Raw genomic sequence first — 14,309 nt, 5'->3', positions numbered from 1 at the left:
TGATACAGAATTTGCAACTACATTCAAATAATGACACCAAACAAATATTTGGCATTCCATCATACACACAAGTCATTGACAATACTCAATTATTTCAGTACTTTCCAATTCTGAAAGATTAATTTTAAATATGACATTTAACCAAGGGGCAAGGACACTGAGAAAAGTAACATAACTCAATGTATTCTAATACCAGTTTATATTTTTCTATGAAAAACTTCCAGTGTAAACAATTATCATGTAGAAGAAACATTTTAACCTTTCTTTGAACATAGCAGAACAATTTATTCAGAAATATAGTACATGAGAATTTTTATTAGTAACTAATTTGTGTCAGTTATAAATACCTGATCCAATCATTGACTTTAAAAGGCTTATGGGAATATATGCCTTTAATTCGTGTGCTCTGACATTTTACCTACCTTATTGTGTTCCTAATTCAAAATATCAATCAAAATGCTTAAATTTATGAGAGCCATTTGCAAATACATAGTAAACATTGCATGTGTAGAGTTTTTGAAATGTTTGTTTAGCTTAAATAATATCTGATAGTACCAGAAGGACCTACTGTGCTTTGGTAAAGAACATCTTTAACATCTTTTTTCCTTGTTAATTCTAGATTTACTGCCATGATCTCCTTCTCTATTTTCTTATTTTCTAAACTTTCCTGTGTTGTTTTGAACATTCTCCTGGTCTTTCATTTGTTTTAATCTATGAATAATGTGAACTGTATGTTACTCCCTTTAATTTCAGTGAAATATGTTTAATATTGTTTAACTTATTTATGTTACCTTTTCCTTTTAAAAAATAGCATCCTTTTGCATTACTAAGATTTAAATACAGCTATTCATAGTCAATGAATTCTTTATATCAGTCTTTCAAAGATTTTGAAGGTTGTAGATATTTTTGTAGAAACATTATGAGTAATAACCTTGACCTAAAAACATACAGCTTTCCTCATAATATGAAAAACATTTTAATTTTTAACTGGATACATAATAATTATGGCTATAATGCTTACTGAAAAGTGCTATGATGTAATCAAGTCATAATTTAGTTATTGTTCTTTATTGAAAGTGGGAGTAGTAGTGGAAAATGATGGAATTAAATATGATAAGTGCATACTAAACAAAACTGTACACTGAGTACTTTGGATATATATATATATTTGTGAATTATATATGTGTAAATATATATATATATATATATATAAGTATAGATGTAGATATATACAATAAAACAACAGCAAAAATTCCAGTTTAAGAACTGGTAAAGCATATGAACAGGCATATGAATAGCTCTCCTTCTCTCTGTATATCTGACTTTGCAATAAAAATAAATAAATCTTTAAAAAAAAGTATCATGCCATAGAACACAGTGTCTTAAACATGATTTATCTAACAAGATATACTTATCAAGCTTGAAATGCAAAACTTTAATGACTTTCCATAAAAGGGTAAATGCATTCTTTGTCAGGCAAAATTGATTCTGTTACGTATCTTCTTTGGATTTGTATTTAGCAGTCTACCACTGGATTTAAAGTCAACAAGTCAAAATGATGTAGAAAAGAATCTGATTTTCTAAAGATATTTATGTTCTGGATAATGCTATCATTCAGTTTCTTAACCAATAATATAAGCACAATAATTAAGCATTAATCATGTGTAACTAGAAAAAAGTTTCAAAGTCTTACAGAAAATCAGTATAATTTGAAAAGACTGTGACACATTCAAATTTTCAAATTCTTTACTGGTTCTAAATCTAGATAAAGTGTGAAGGATCTTAAAATCTGTCAAACATAATTTGCCCCAATTTACTTGCTGCTCTGGTACTGTCATGAAATAGACAGAACATGTGTTGCTTTCTCCTATGTCGTGCTCACTGCTTGTCCTTCTCAAATCTTATAAAATCTAATGTGTGATCAAAATTTAGCCTGATGGTTTCTTATAGGGAGAAAAGAAATGGTTACATATGTGACTCCCAGTTAACTGGATACTTTGAGTCATTTACTAAATCATTATGATTCAGAAAGAACAATGCCACTGATGGTTGTCATTTCAGTGAAATGATTTAATATTTTACTGCTATTCTTGTTTTCTGGTGAAACTATTTTTGCTTTATACTTTGAAATTCTATGAAGAAAATTTGTATAAGATAAATTTGACTTTTGGGGATAATTTTCATTCTAGACAAGTGCTTCCAGTTGCCAGTAAGAATCAGTAGGTTTTTATATCTAAGATTTGAGGAAATATACTATGATACAGTAGAACTTCTTTCTGGAACCTAAGCTCCATTTTATACTTGTTCACCTGCTTCCCCCATGTATTCAACATTTAACCAAAAAGAAATGATATTTGGGGTACTATGATATCTGCCATCATTTAGTTACTGAGTAAATATGTGTTTTTGCATAATATCCCATAATTTCTTATAATTATTGCTGGTCAATCAAAATATATAGATTATCTTTTGGCTTGAAGAGTTAAAGGAGGATATTGCAAAATAAAGTGTAATATTTCATACCACTAATTTAAAAAGTTACAATGAGATCTACAAAAATAGACACAATGAAAAAAATATTTAATACTAATAAAGAAATAACTTTACATAAACAATATTAGGAATATATCTGTTATATACACATAGCTTTGTACATGTAGAAAACTTACAGAAAGAAATGAAAAATTAATTTCTATTATAAGAGCAAACGGAACTTTCTGTGGCTATGGGCTACTATTTGACTAAAATTCTGTACACATGGAATGATTAAGCATTCACATTTCAGTAGGGTTAGGGAGTATTCATGAAGATAAAGAATCCCATTTCAAAAAACAAAAGAACAGAAACTCTGTTTCTTTTCGAGAACATTGCTTGCCTTGGTGAGCAAATGAGCAAAATTAATGCAAACAAAGGGAAGAGGAAGGAAAGAAATCAGAAAGAAATGGGCTCCATCACAGAGTTCCAGACCTAGATTTTCTTACTTAGTCACAGGCAGCTTTCTACAACTTGCAGAATCATCACAGGCCATGCCTTAAACATGTGGTTGGCAAAAACAAAGAAGAATGAATGTTTCCTGTAACTAGATAAGGTTTCAGGTAAATGAAAGTTGAAACAGCTGAGCCATTCTTTGTGGAGCTTCTTGTCCTCAGTTCACTTACAATGACATCACTCAAGTGTGACTGGAAGAAGTGACAAAGTGTCAGGACTACAATTATAATGTATGACCTTTCTCAAGGAGTACACTATTCACTTCAACCATAATTTGTCTGTTCACTGAAAGAGTGTGCTAATGGTTGAATGAGATTTGTAAGGAACTTGTATTTGAGTTAGGATGATAATAATTGCCAAAGAATGGTAGTATGTGTCAAGGTAGACACCATGAACTTTGGAGACTTCAATATATAAAGTGGAACAGGTAAGGCAAAAACGAGATGAATGGATCCTATAGGTTACTAAATAGACCCAGATCCCAGTAACATAACATTGTAGAAGTGAGAAGTCATAAATGGTTATTCATCCACTTTGAATTGGACTAGATCCCAATGGATGAAAAATTCACAGGCCATGTTTAAGATCTAATGTGGCATATATTCTTTGGAAATCCATATCTTACTCAATATTGCTTTGAGTACGCACTGATAGCATAAATCTCTGGAGGTGTTCTCAGATCAACAGTGCACGATACAGTCTGCACTTGAGTAAAGCCAATGTTTCTTGCAACCACACCACCTGTACTATTCATCCCTTTAAAACGTGGGTGCTTTTCACATTACAAGCATGTACTAACTAGTCTAATTAATTAACTAAATGTAGAAGAAACGAAAAACAACTTGCTCAGTTGATCAAAGAACTCTGTGAGATCCAGCAGGCATCAGCATAAAATTTTAAAAAATGATTTATAAAAATATTTCAGTTTGTCATACAAACACCCTACAAAAAATTAGTTGTTTGGTTCTTTCTTACCATTTTAGCTTTTATCATGTTATCACTTCCTACCCTTGTTCACATGTTGCATCTATAATAAGTTCCTAATAATTTTTCTAATTCTTTTAAATTCTCTTTTTCTGGGAGTTTTTTTTTTTAATTAATTACATTGCCTTATGTGACAGTTTTATAGGCACTGGGATTCCCCCCATCCCTCCTCAAACCCTCCCCCCATGGTGGATTCCTCCACCTTGTTGCAGTATTATAGTTCAAATTCAGTCAAGATTCTCTCATTGCAAGCATATACCAAGCATAGAGTCCAGCATCTTATTGCCCAGATAAATCCAACGGTTTCTTGGGGAGACCATCACTGGTCTGAAGGTAGAGCCGACAGAGTATCATCCTGATCAATTAAAAGCCCCAACATAACATCAGTAACAATTTATAATGTTATGGAATTAGTTGACATGGTATTGAGTAACCAATATGTTTAAAAAAATGCAAGTTCTTAACCACATCCTATGACTTCTTCATTGACATTTCAGTTTTAGTTTATATACAACCGGGTTCTATACATCTTAAAATAGCTATAGATTACTATTCAGCTGTCTTGTGTCTATTTTCATTTTAGTATTTAAATTCTCTTTTCTCTAAGTCCTTTTACAAATATATGTCCAGATTCAATGCTCCTGCATCTTTTCAACTTGAATATATTTTTCAAGTTTCAACTGTCCAAATTCGTCATCTGAAAAACTCTCCTGAGATCTTCAGCAGTATACTCTGTAATTTGTTCCTATATCATCTCTTTAATTTCATCTATGGATGCCATCATATTTACAATTTGTATATGTGTGTGTTATGAGAGTTACATCTATTTTTCTTTTGTTCATGTATAATTTTTGCTCATTTATACAAGCTCATTTCTTCAAGTTTATAGTTGTTAGGCCTGTTGTGGCATTTGGCATTAGAAAACTGATCAGTAGAAATATTTCAATAAGTAAATGAGGCAATAGATTCACTCATTTTTAAAATTTAACAATAAATGAAATACCTCTGTCACAGATACAGTCAGTTTTGTTCATAGTATGTATTTAAAAAAAACACTATTTATTGCAATGTTGTTTGGTGGGTAGGGTAATTTGTTGATTCATGACTGATTTATCTTTACCAGAATAACAACACATTATATGTAGAGTTATAACCAAGAAGTTACTATACTACTAAAACCATTAAGATAAGTGACAATTAAATGACACTGACATTTGTAAAGTGGTATGAGAGGGCTGAATCATAGATCCTAAGAATGAATGAGAAACATATGATAAATAATTAATTTGAAAAATCAAATATATGTATACACAGAGAGATGCTAATTCTTAAGAGAATAAAAATAGAGAGGGAATGCATTATATGCCAATTTTTGGGTATATACCTTAAATTTCAGTGCTCAGGACACTTTAAGAAACAAACTGAATTTCATAAGAGTTGTCAAGAATGCAATTTTATTATTTGGCTTGCTACTTTTCACAAGGGAGATGTTAACTTGAACTCATATTGAAAATTACCCCTTTCAAAATTTGGAATTAGCATAATGTGTTGTCACTATGCACTTATTACTCTTATAATGGTCTTCCCTATTCTTTCAGTGGCATTACTAGATCACCACAAGGGTCTCACTTACTTCTCCCATGTGACAATCTGGACATTATGTTTTAAACACATTGAATAAGTGGGATTTAGTTCAAGATGAGCATACAGAGTCTTTATTTTCCAAAAACCTTTTAGAGCCATGCTGTAAATTTTTTTCTTTTCAGTCCTTGAATAGAATTTCTTATGAAATTGCACGATTTGATTTTTTTTATAGAAAAAATCCCTTTGATGGGCAGCTGTTATATCCTTAGTCCTCAATGCTCTAAAAATCTAACCTGTATTTAACACTGAAAGCCAGTATTTACGCAAAAATTTCTTTTTTGTAGCAGAGCCTAGATTTCCTTTATCAGTTTTTTAATTGGTCCACAAACATAAAGAAACATGCCAGACCTGTGTAGTCTTTCTTGGATCTATTGTCAGAAAACAATGGCCTCATTTATAATTTTCATACAAGAACTTGTTCTGGAAGAAGCCAAAGTCCTCTAAACATCAAGGAACTCATAACAACATGTTGATTTGTTGTCTTGAACCTTCACACTAATTTTTTTAAAAGAAGTTAGCACCTTCTCAACTCTGCAAATGAAAAATTGGAGATACAGAGTATCAAATCATCTCTACTAACTGGATTTTTATTTTGAAACATTTATGGGAGACAAATGTTTTTGGTGGAGCTTTTCCTCTTTAGCTTCTTAAGTACTTTGCATCTATGCCATCGAAAAAAATGTTTACTTGTTTGTCACTCCCTATGTGCCTTTTCCTTTCTCTAACATAAATGCTTAATATACTATTTTGTTTGTTTGTTTTGATTCCAACCAAAATAGATCTGATTTGCCCTCAGACCTAAATGTCACCAAGTTCCATCAAGACCAGCACCCTGTGATTTGGGATAGTTAGCATCTCCTGCTCAGGCCGGAAGTTAGAGAAAGAACATGCAGGCAATGGTGCACCCACAATATGGAATCACAGGGGGTGGAGAGTGGTGATACAGCAGGTGGAGCTATGGAAACCATGGTAGAAGCCTAGCTTAAGAACCCAGAACTGAAACTCACAGGAGGGAGTGGCACAAGTGATCACAAATGAAGAACCAGGTCCCAAGTATAATCAGTACAATCAACCTGTACACCTTTGGGTAACACAGCCTTGAAACGTGTCTATTGAGAAGCAGCTTCTATCCAGAAGTGCAATGACCGGGACACAAAGCATAATAGACAAAGGCGTGATGAATATTGCTGTTTGCTCCCTTCCAAAAGAGCAAAAAAGCCATTATCAACCTCAAAGCTAAGAGAGATATCGAGGAAATGAGGGATAAAGAATTTTTAAAAACTTGTTATAAAGCTTCATATCAACAGTGAGAAGCACATAAAGGAGCTCACAGAATTTAAGGAATATGTTAAACAGGAAAGAGCAGCAATGAATCAAATGAAAGCTGAATTATGAGAATTGAAGGACACAATAGAACAGATTGATATTTACTGAAAAGTCTCAGTAACAGAATGGGTGAGGCAAACTAAAGAATCTCAAAATTGGAAGATATTTCTTGCCACAATGGTGAAACAATCAAAAAGCTGAAAGAAGCACTGTGTCAAACTAAAAATAAAAGGTATTCAAGAATTATGAGACACTATTAAAAGACGGTAATGAGAGTTCCAGAAGGTGCAGAAAGAGCAATTGTATTTGAAGACATATTCAATGAAATAATAAATGAAAACTTTCCCAGTATGAAGAAAGAATTGGGAAACAGAATGCAGGAGGGGCACAGAACACCCAACAGGATTGACCAAGAATAGCACTTACCGAAACCAAAGGCAAACATGGAGAACATCCCAGTAAATTGACAGCAGAAGACTGACTCAAACAAGGAACAAATCATTGCTAAAATTACAGGACCAAATTACTACCTGTCCATATTAGACCTGAATGTAAATGGATTAAACCTACCAATCAAATGCCAAAGTTTAGCAAACTGGATTAAAAAAAATCTATCTGTTGCCTACAGGAGACATATCTCACAAAGACAAACAGAAACCAAAAGTGAAAGGATGGAAAAATATATTCCAGCCTAATAGAAAGGAAAAATGAGTTGAAATATCCATCCTAAGGAACTGTATCATGGAAAGAAGGAGGAGGAGAAGGAGAAAATGGAGGAGAAAGAGGAAAAATGTTATTAAAACAATTTTGAAATGTCACAAAAATTGAATATATCATTGCTTCTGGTGCTTTCATCTTTTATCCTTAGCATTATCATTATTATGAAAATATTTTAATAATTTTATTTGAAAGATCTACAGAGAGGAGATATGAAATCTAAGAACTTGGAATCTTCATCTGCATCTTCTATGTGGTGGCAAGGATCCAAATGCTAGAACCATCACATGCTGCCTGCCAAAAACATGACCAGGAAACTGAAGCAAAGTATAGCCAGAAAAAGGATTTTTTTCCAATCTCGCATACTTGATGCGTGGATGATCCAAATGGTGCATTAACCTGTGGTGGTATAATGCCTGCCCCTAACAAGTATTTTAGGTCCTTAATGCATTGCAATTCCTTATATCATAGTAAGGCATGTGCTTTACAACATATCTTTAAATGCATTTTGAGACACAGCAAATACTTTGAAAGAGCCAAATTAGCCTGCAGCATATTCTTTTCATTGTTGCTAATGAAAATGCAGAAATTTGAAAATGCTAAGGCTAAATAATCAACATTAAATTATACATATTGAATTTACAATGTGTAATTAGCCATTAAATAAATTCTATGCTCTCTTAAGATTGCAAAGTTTCCTAGTCCATCTGCATGAAAGTTATAAATTGTGTAAGTAAGTTGAACACTTTCAAGTTCCTGACTTAATATAACTATTTTTTTCTGAGAGTATGGAAAATACTTTTCAACAACAACAACAACTTAAATAAATACCACCCACATATTTATCAAGAACATATTCAGGGACCACTATTTGTCTTACACCATGTTAGGCACTGTGTACCTACCAGTCACAACTGCACTGTCTATATGTACTTACGAAGCTTTTATGTTAGTATAATGATGCATAATTATTGTAGGAGTTTGTGGTTCTAAACATTTGGGTTCAAAACTCATGACAATGACGAGTGAAGAACATGAACAAGGAAGAGTAAGCCGAGAAACAAAGTGTGTTGAAGCAAGACCAAATTTCCATATAAGGGAGATGAATCACAAAAGGTTTTCCATTAGAGGTTGACTAGGATTCTTCAGCCTTTAGGTTATGAGGAACTTTATTTAAAGTTTCATAAATGTGTGATTTAGCAAATAACGGATGATCTCCTTGTGGACAGGGAGTCTGTTTCTAGAACTGGATGGGGAAATCCTTGTCCTGTGTTGGGATCCTCTTTCTTGATTTTGAGCACTGGAGTTATCTTTCTCTGGTGTCTGACTCTGCCTATGAACGTTGGGTATCTAAGGTCCTTTACCCCGGCTGTTTACCTCACACCTCATGCGTCTCTTGTCATTATCAATGTCCTTTCTGAACAGGTAACTCTAAGTGGCATTAAAGAACAGGAATGGTGACTGTTTTAGCTGACTCCTGCTGGTGTCAGAGACAAAAGGAAGATCTCTCTCAGAACATTCTCTCCAAGAGATTTTGTTAGAAGATATAATTTTCCCATAGGAAAGGATGGGGAGCAATTGCACCTTAACTGCCTACAAGTAGACAAGGGAAAAATGAATAAATTAATTATGAGAGGAGCAAACAGCAGAAATATGAAAACAACGGCAAGTCTTCCTAAGAGGTAGGACATCCAATAAAGAAAAGACATTATAGGGTCTAGGAGATATTTTTTTTCCCTTGTTGAAATTATGTACCCAGGTGGCTTGGTTACAGATTTCTCCAATGCTAATTTCAACTTATCCTGATTTTTTTATATAAGTGTAATAGCATTTTATTAATTATAGTACAAATGATGCCAATTCTATTTGTTGATAGCCTAATATGAAGTGATTGTCTATGACACTCCTTGGGAAAAAGTCCAGTGGGCAAGGTAGCTCAGTGAGAACATCTCCAGTCATTTGAAAAGCTCATTCTAGTTATGGGGCCAGACGTTTAACAATCATGACATGCAATTCATCCTGAGGAGGAAAGTGGAAATAACTGCAACTGATCCAGTTACAGTTAGGCCAAAGAACCTTAAGGGTTGGTGGTACATGGTGGCATATTTAAAAATGAATGTCTCTTTGGAGCAACATCCTCAAGTGTAATCTATTGTCAGAGAATTATCCAGTTGAGAAAAATTAAGTTGTCCATGAGAGTCTGCAATCTTGACAATTTTCTTTTGGTGTCTTCTACATTGGATATAAGATATGTGAAAATTCTTGAATTTCACATTTCAAATCATATGAGTAGTTTTCAAATAGAAAATAGTAGTAGGGACAAGCAAGATGGCCATTCAGGGTGGGAAGGTGCAGCCCTGAGTGGAAAGAGGATGGTGGGAGAAAAGTGGGTGCTGTGCAGAGCTGGAGAAGGGAAATTGTTACATTAAATGAATGGAGACTGCAGGAGAGCTCTGGAAGGGAGGTGGAGCTCCATGGGTGATGAACAGATGTTAAAAAATCCATGAGGTTGCATTGTGAGGATCAAGAGGAGGGTGAGCAAAGGGGAGCGATGGGAAGATAGCCAAATCTATGGCCAAGTCTTGTGTGTTTGGAGCCAACAAAAAGGGAAACTAGGCTGGCTGACTCCCATGGGTGTCCTCCCAGACAGGGAGCACATGGCAAAAAGCTACAGGAGCAAAGAGGTGTGTCTGACATCTGTGAAGGAAGGCAAAACTTCAGGTTATTCCATGGGCCGCTAAACGTACTGATACCAGCCCAGCCACATTATTGGGGAGTGAACTAGCACAAGTCAGGACCCTGGAGGCAAAAGAGGAGTCCACTCCAGGCCCAGGAGGTCTACACCCAAAAGCCTTGAGAGATACCAGGACGACCCGAGAGAGGGACTCAGGATCCTGGAGTGGCAGAGACCGAACCTGGATTAGCTACACAGATCCTGGCGTGTAAGCTAGAACGAAAAGCCATATGCAATTACTAGGCAGACATTAGGATCCTGATGCAGGAATTCCAACACTTGGAGTGCGAGCAAGATGGCGGGGGGTGGGGGGAAGTGAAGTCCGCCTTGGTAAAGACAAGCAATCTGAGCAAGAGTAGACCCAACACAGCATCAGCAGTACAAATGGGCACGGGCAGTTGAATGGGCACAGTTGAGGCCTGCACACACATGCTGTCTGGGCTCTGTATGGTGGACTCAGAGAGTGGTGAGCATGACCTCATTAATGAGAGGTCTAGAAGAGCAAAGCTGCTGACCTGTGTGTGGCTTCATAGGGCCTTGGGCCATGAGTAGGCTGAGTCAGAGTGAAGCACATGTAAACAATCATGAAGCTCTGTGGCTTCATCACCACTCTGGCATCTGCCTCAATACCTGTCCCAGTGTCCACAATATCAAGTGACCAGCAGGCCTACAATACAGCCAGCATCCTTAGTGAAAGTGCCAGGTATACAGCAGGGTGTCTTTGCCCTTGGGTAGTGATATACAAAGGGACGTGTGCTTTGAAGTTAAAGAATGTCCCCCACAGAAAAAGAAAAGGGGGACATCCCATTGCTACTATTTTGTAGAAGTGTTTCAACTCTTCTGAAGAAGACTCAAGGTAAACTAGGCATGTTTCATTTGTCTCCAAGAGCAAGTTACCTAATCACCAAATAGGGCAGAGTAAGAAAAGATCCAGGAGTAATGATACTTATTAAAGTCCTAGTATTTAGTCTCCCTTGCCCCAAGTGCTGCTGAAAGTGAGAGAAAAGTTAGACAACAGAAGAACGGATATGATCCTGGAATGCCCAGGGCTGAGAGAGGCAGTCAGGGCAGTACTGACTATGGTGGTTGAGGCAGCACCAAAGCATGGGAGCCCAAGGTTAAAGTTTGCTAGAGTGAGCAGATCAAGTGCCCAGACATCAGCCTAGAATGAGAGTAAGTAGGGAACTGGGTACAGAACAGCAAAAGTAAAATCTACCCACAAACCTGGAAGCAACACAATGTAAAGACAGAGCCTACCTGAGAAGAAAATATATAGATCAAAAACCAGAACAAAATGTGCATGGGTAACCAAAGAATGAGAAAATCAGTGTTTTCCTCAAAGATAATCAAAACACCATCTCAGTATTAGAGTGACAAGATGAAGATACTGAGGATATCCTGAACAAGAAACTTTAAAAAATCATGATAAAACTCCTCAGAAAGAACAAGAAGCAAAGGCAAGAATCAAATGAGATACAAGCTGCAAAACAGAAACAAATTGAAATACTTAAACTGAAGATCACAAAAGAATAAATTTAAAAAAAGAATGAAAGAACAAAAAGCCTCACCAATAAAATAAACAAGAAAGAAGAAACCATTTTAGAATTAAAAGATTACTCATTTGAAACACAAAACCAGAAACATGGAAGAAAAATCGAGTAAGAACACTTTCCAAGAATTAAATGACACCATCAAAAGACCAAATCTAAGGGTAATAGGAGTTCCTGAAGGTGTGGAAGAAAAAACAGGATTGTCAGATATATTCAAGGAAATTATAAAAGAGAACTTCCCCAACACTGGATATGTAAGGAAAAACAAATACAGGAAGGGCAGAGAACCACAGACAGACTCAATCAGAAGTGACTGTTGACTTAACACATCATTATCAAGCTTGCATTGGTTGAATATAAAGATAATGAACAGGAACGCAAGAAAGGTCAGATAACTTTTTTTTCTTATACGACCTAACATTTTATTTGATTCTCTTCTCCTGGGCCAGAAATTCTAAAGTACAGCAGGGGTGGGGAGGAGGGAAATTAACATTGCATTACAATGGACACTGAGTTCATAAAGAATGTCTTTGTAAAATGAGATATGGAAGAAAACATCATGAGAATAATAATCCTATCAGAATTGTTTTTAAGAACAGTAAATGTGGGCCTTGTCTTCATGAAGATTCTGTAGTTTATTTAGAAAACTATAAATACATAAGATATCAGAAGGGTAAAGTCAGAATACATATTTAACATTCTAGAGGTCTAAAAAACTTTTGAAAGAAATGGAAAAGGAAAGTCAACTGACTCTTAAGAATACAGAAAGTACAGAACTAAGAAACTTCCTGGGTAAAATAAACTATACATTGTGAAAGTGTACAACTTAGGTATATATTTAAAAGAAAAGCAAAAAATACCGCCTAATGGTGATCCCTTCCAAAAAGGAAATCTTAATTAAGAAAGAAATATTCAAAAAATGTAAATTTGTCTGACTCAGAAAAAAAAAATACTGGGCATACCCACTATCTGTCTATACAGTGAGGACAGTACAGCTTTAATATTAAAGAAAGGGGCTGTAAAGTGTTCAGTCTTAGAAGTGCTTTGAGAAGCTCATTTGTGCTCCTTTGTGGGTATGTAATAAAGCTCCATGGGCATGTTCACCTTCCAGTAATTCTCACTGATGAACCCGAAACAAAATGACCGATTTAAATCCTTGAATGACCACTGGCCATTTTCAAGGTAAATGGTGCACTGCTTCTCACTGGCTGTGCACAGGTTCATCTGATTGCACTCTCCTTTGTTCTGAAGTTCTTCTAAAGCTAATCTTACAGCCAGATACTTGGACAAGTGATCCAAGGTGACACTGGCTGAAGATTTTATGTATCTTGCCTATGCACCGTTATCTTTTTTCATAAGCGTGGGATGAGGCCTGAATACTAAATAATTTCACTAGCCCCATCTATCATGGGATCAATAGCCATGGATGCATTCTTATTGTTGAGCTCAAGCCCAGAATCATCCAATGTTTTGGTCCATTTGCTGTTAGGGCCAGTTTCCTGATTGCTGTGGGTGGAGGAGGCATTACTAAAGTGAGAACTGTCACCATTATCTTATGTTTTACTACCATTTTTGATCTGCTGCTTCTTGCCTCACTGCCATGAATCTTGAGTCCCTTCTCAATGCTGTGACTCAGTGCTTGCTGGCTGCTGTGCTTGCTGACCCTGGTTAGGGCTTGCTCCTGTTGAGCTTCATGCTCATCACAACTTGGATAAATGTTACTGATGAGCTCGTCCAAGCTGGGGTCTAGCCATAGGAGTCTTTTGGGAACTTTTTTTTTTTTTTTAGGCCATAGTTTGTTGCTGTTGCGGAGGGCTGTGATGATGCAGTCCGCGAACAGAAATGGTGCATACACTCCCTGCTGGTCATGGTGTTCTTCAACATGCCCAACCAGATTGAGCACATGAACTCACTGTGTAGACTTCTGGGTGAAATCACAATTTCCAAACCTTCTGTTATTGCCTCCTGAAATGTTCACTGCAGCTCATATAAACTGAATTCCCATGTTTTGCTTGATGGCTGGGTTCCATTTGTCTGCTTGTCCTGTGACATTGTTGCTCCTGCCCCTTTCTGGGCAGGTCACAACTACAGCAAGAAATTGTCCCAGCTGCCACGACTGCCAGTGCCAAACCTCAGTATCAGCGTCAGATAATTTAAAGGTGATCACAGTTCAAACTCACTGCTGAGAATTCAGAGGACACCCCTCAAGCCATAAGAGAATGGAGTAATATATTTCAGATTCTAACACAAAATCATAACAAATAACTGTCAACCCAGAATAATATAACCAGCAAAGCTTTTGTCTGTATTTGAAAATGAAATAAAATACTTCCAAAGCATTCAAAAGCTAGAAGCCTTCACTTCTC

At 35.8% G+C, this 14,309-nt stretch overlaps 1 pseudogene; it reads right to left on the bottom strand.

Moving 5' to 3' along the window:
• Positions 1-12,996: 12,996 nt before the first annotated feature.
• On the bottom strand, positions 12,997-13,995 carry LOC101525873 (E3 ubiquitin-protein ligase RING2-like; annotated as a pseudogene).
• Between the last annotated feature and the right edge of the window lie 314 nt (positions 13,996-14,309).

Source organism: Ochotona princeps, chromosome 12, assembly GCF_030435755.1.
Source record: "Ochotona princeps isolate mOchPri1 chromosome 12, mOchPri1.hap1, whole genome shotgun sequence".
In the NCBI taxonomy this organism is placed as follows: Eukaryota; Metazoa; Chordata; class Mammalia; order Lagomorpha; family Ochotonidae; genus Ochotona; species Ochotona princeps.
Note: the sequence above shows the minus strand (reverse complement) of the source record. Positions and strands in the feature narration are given on the sequence as shown.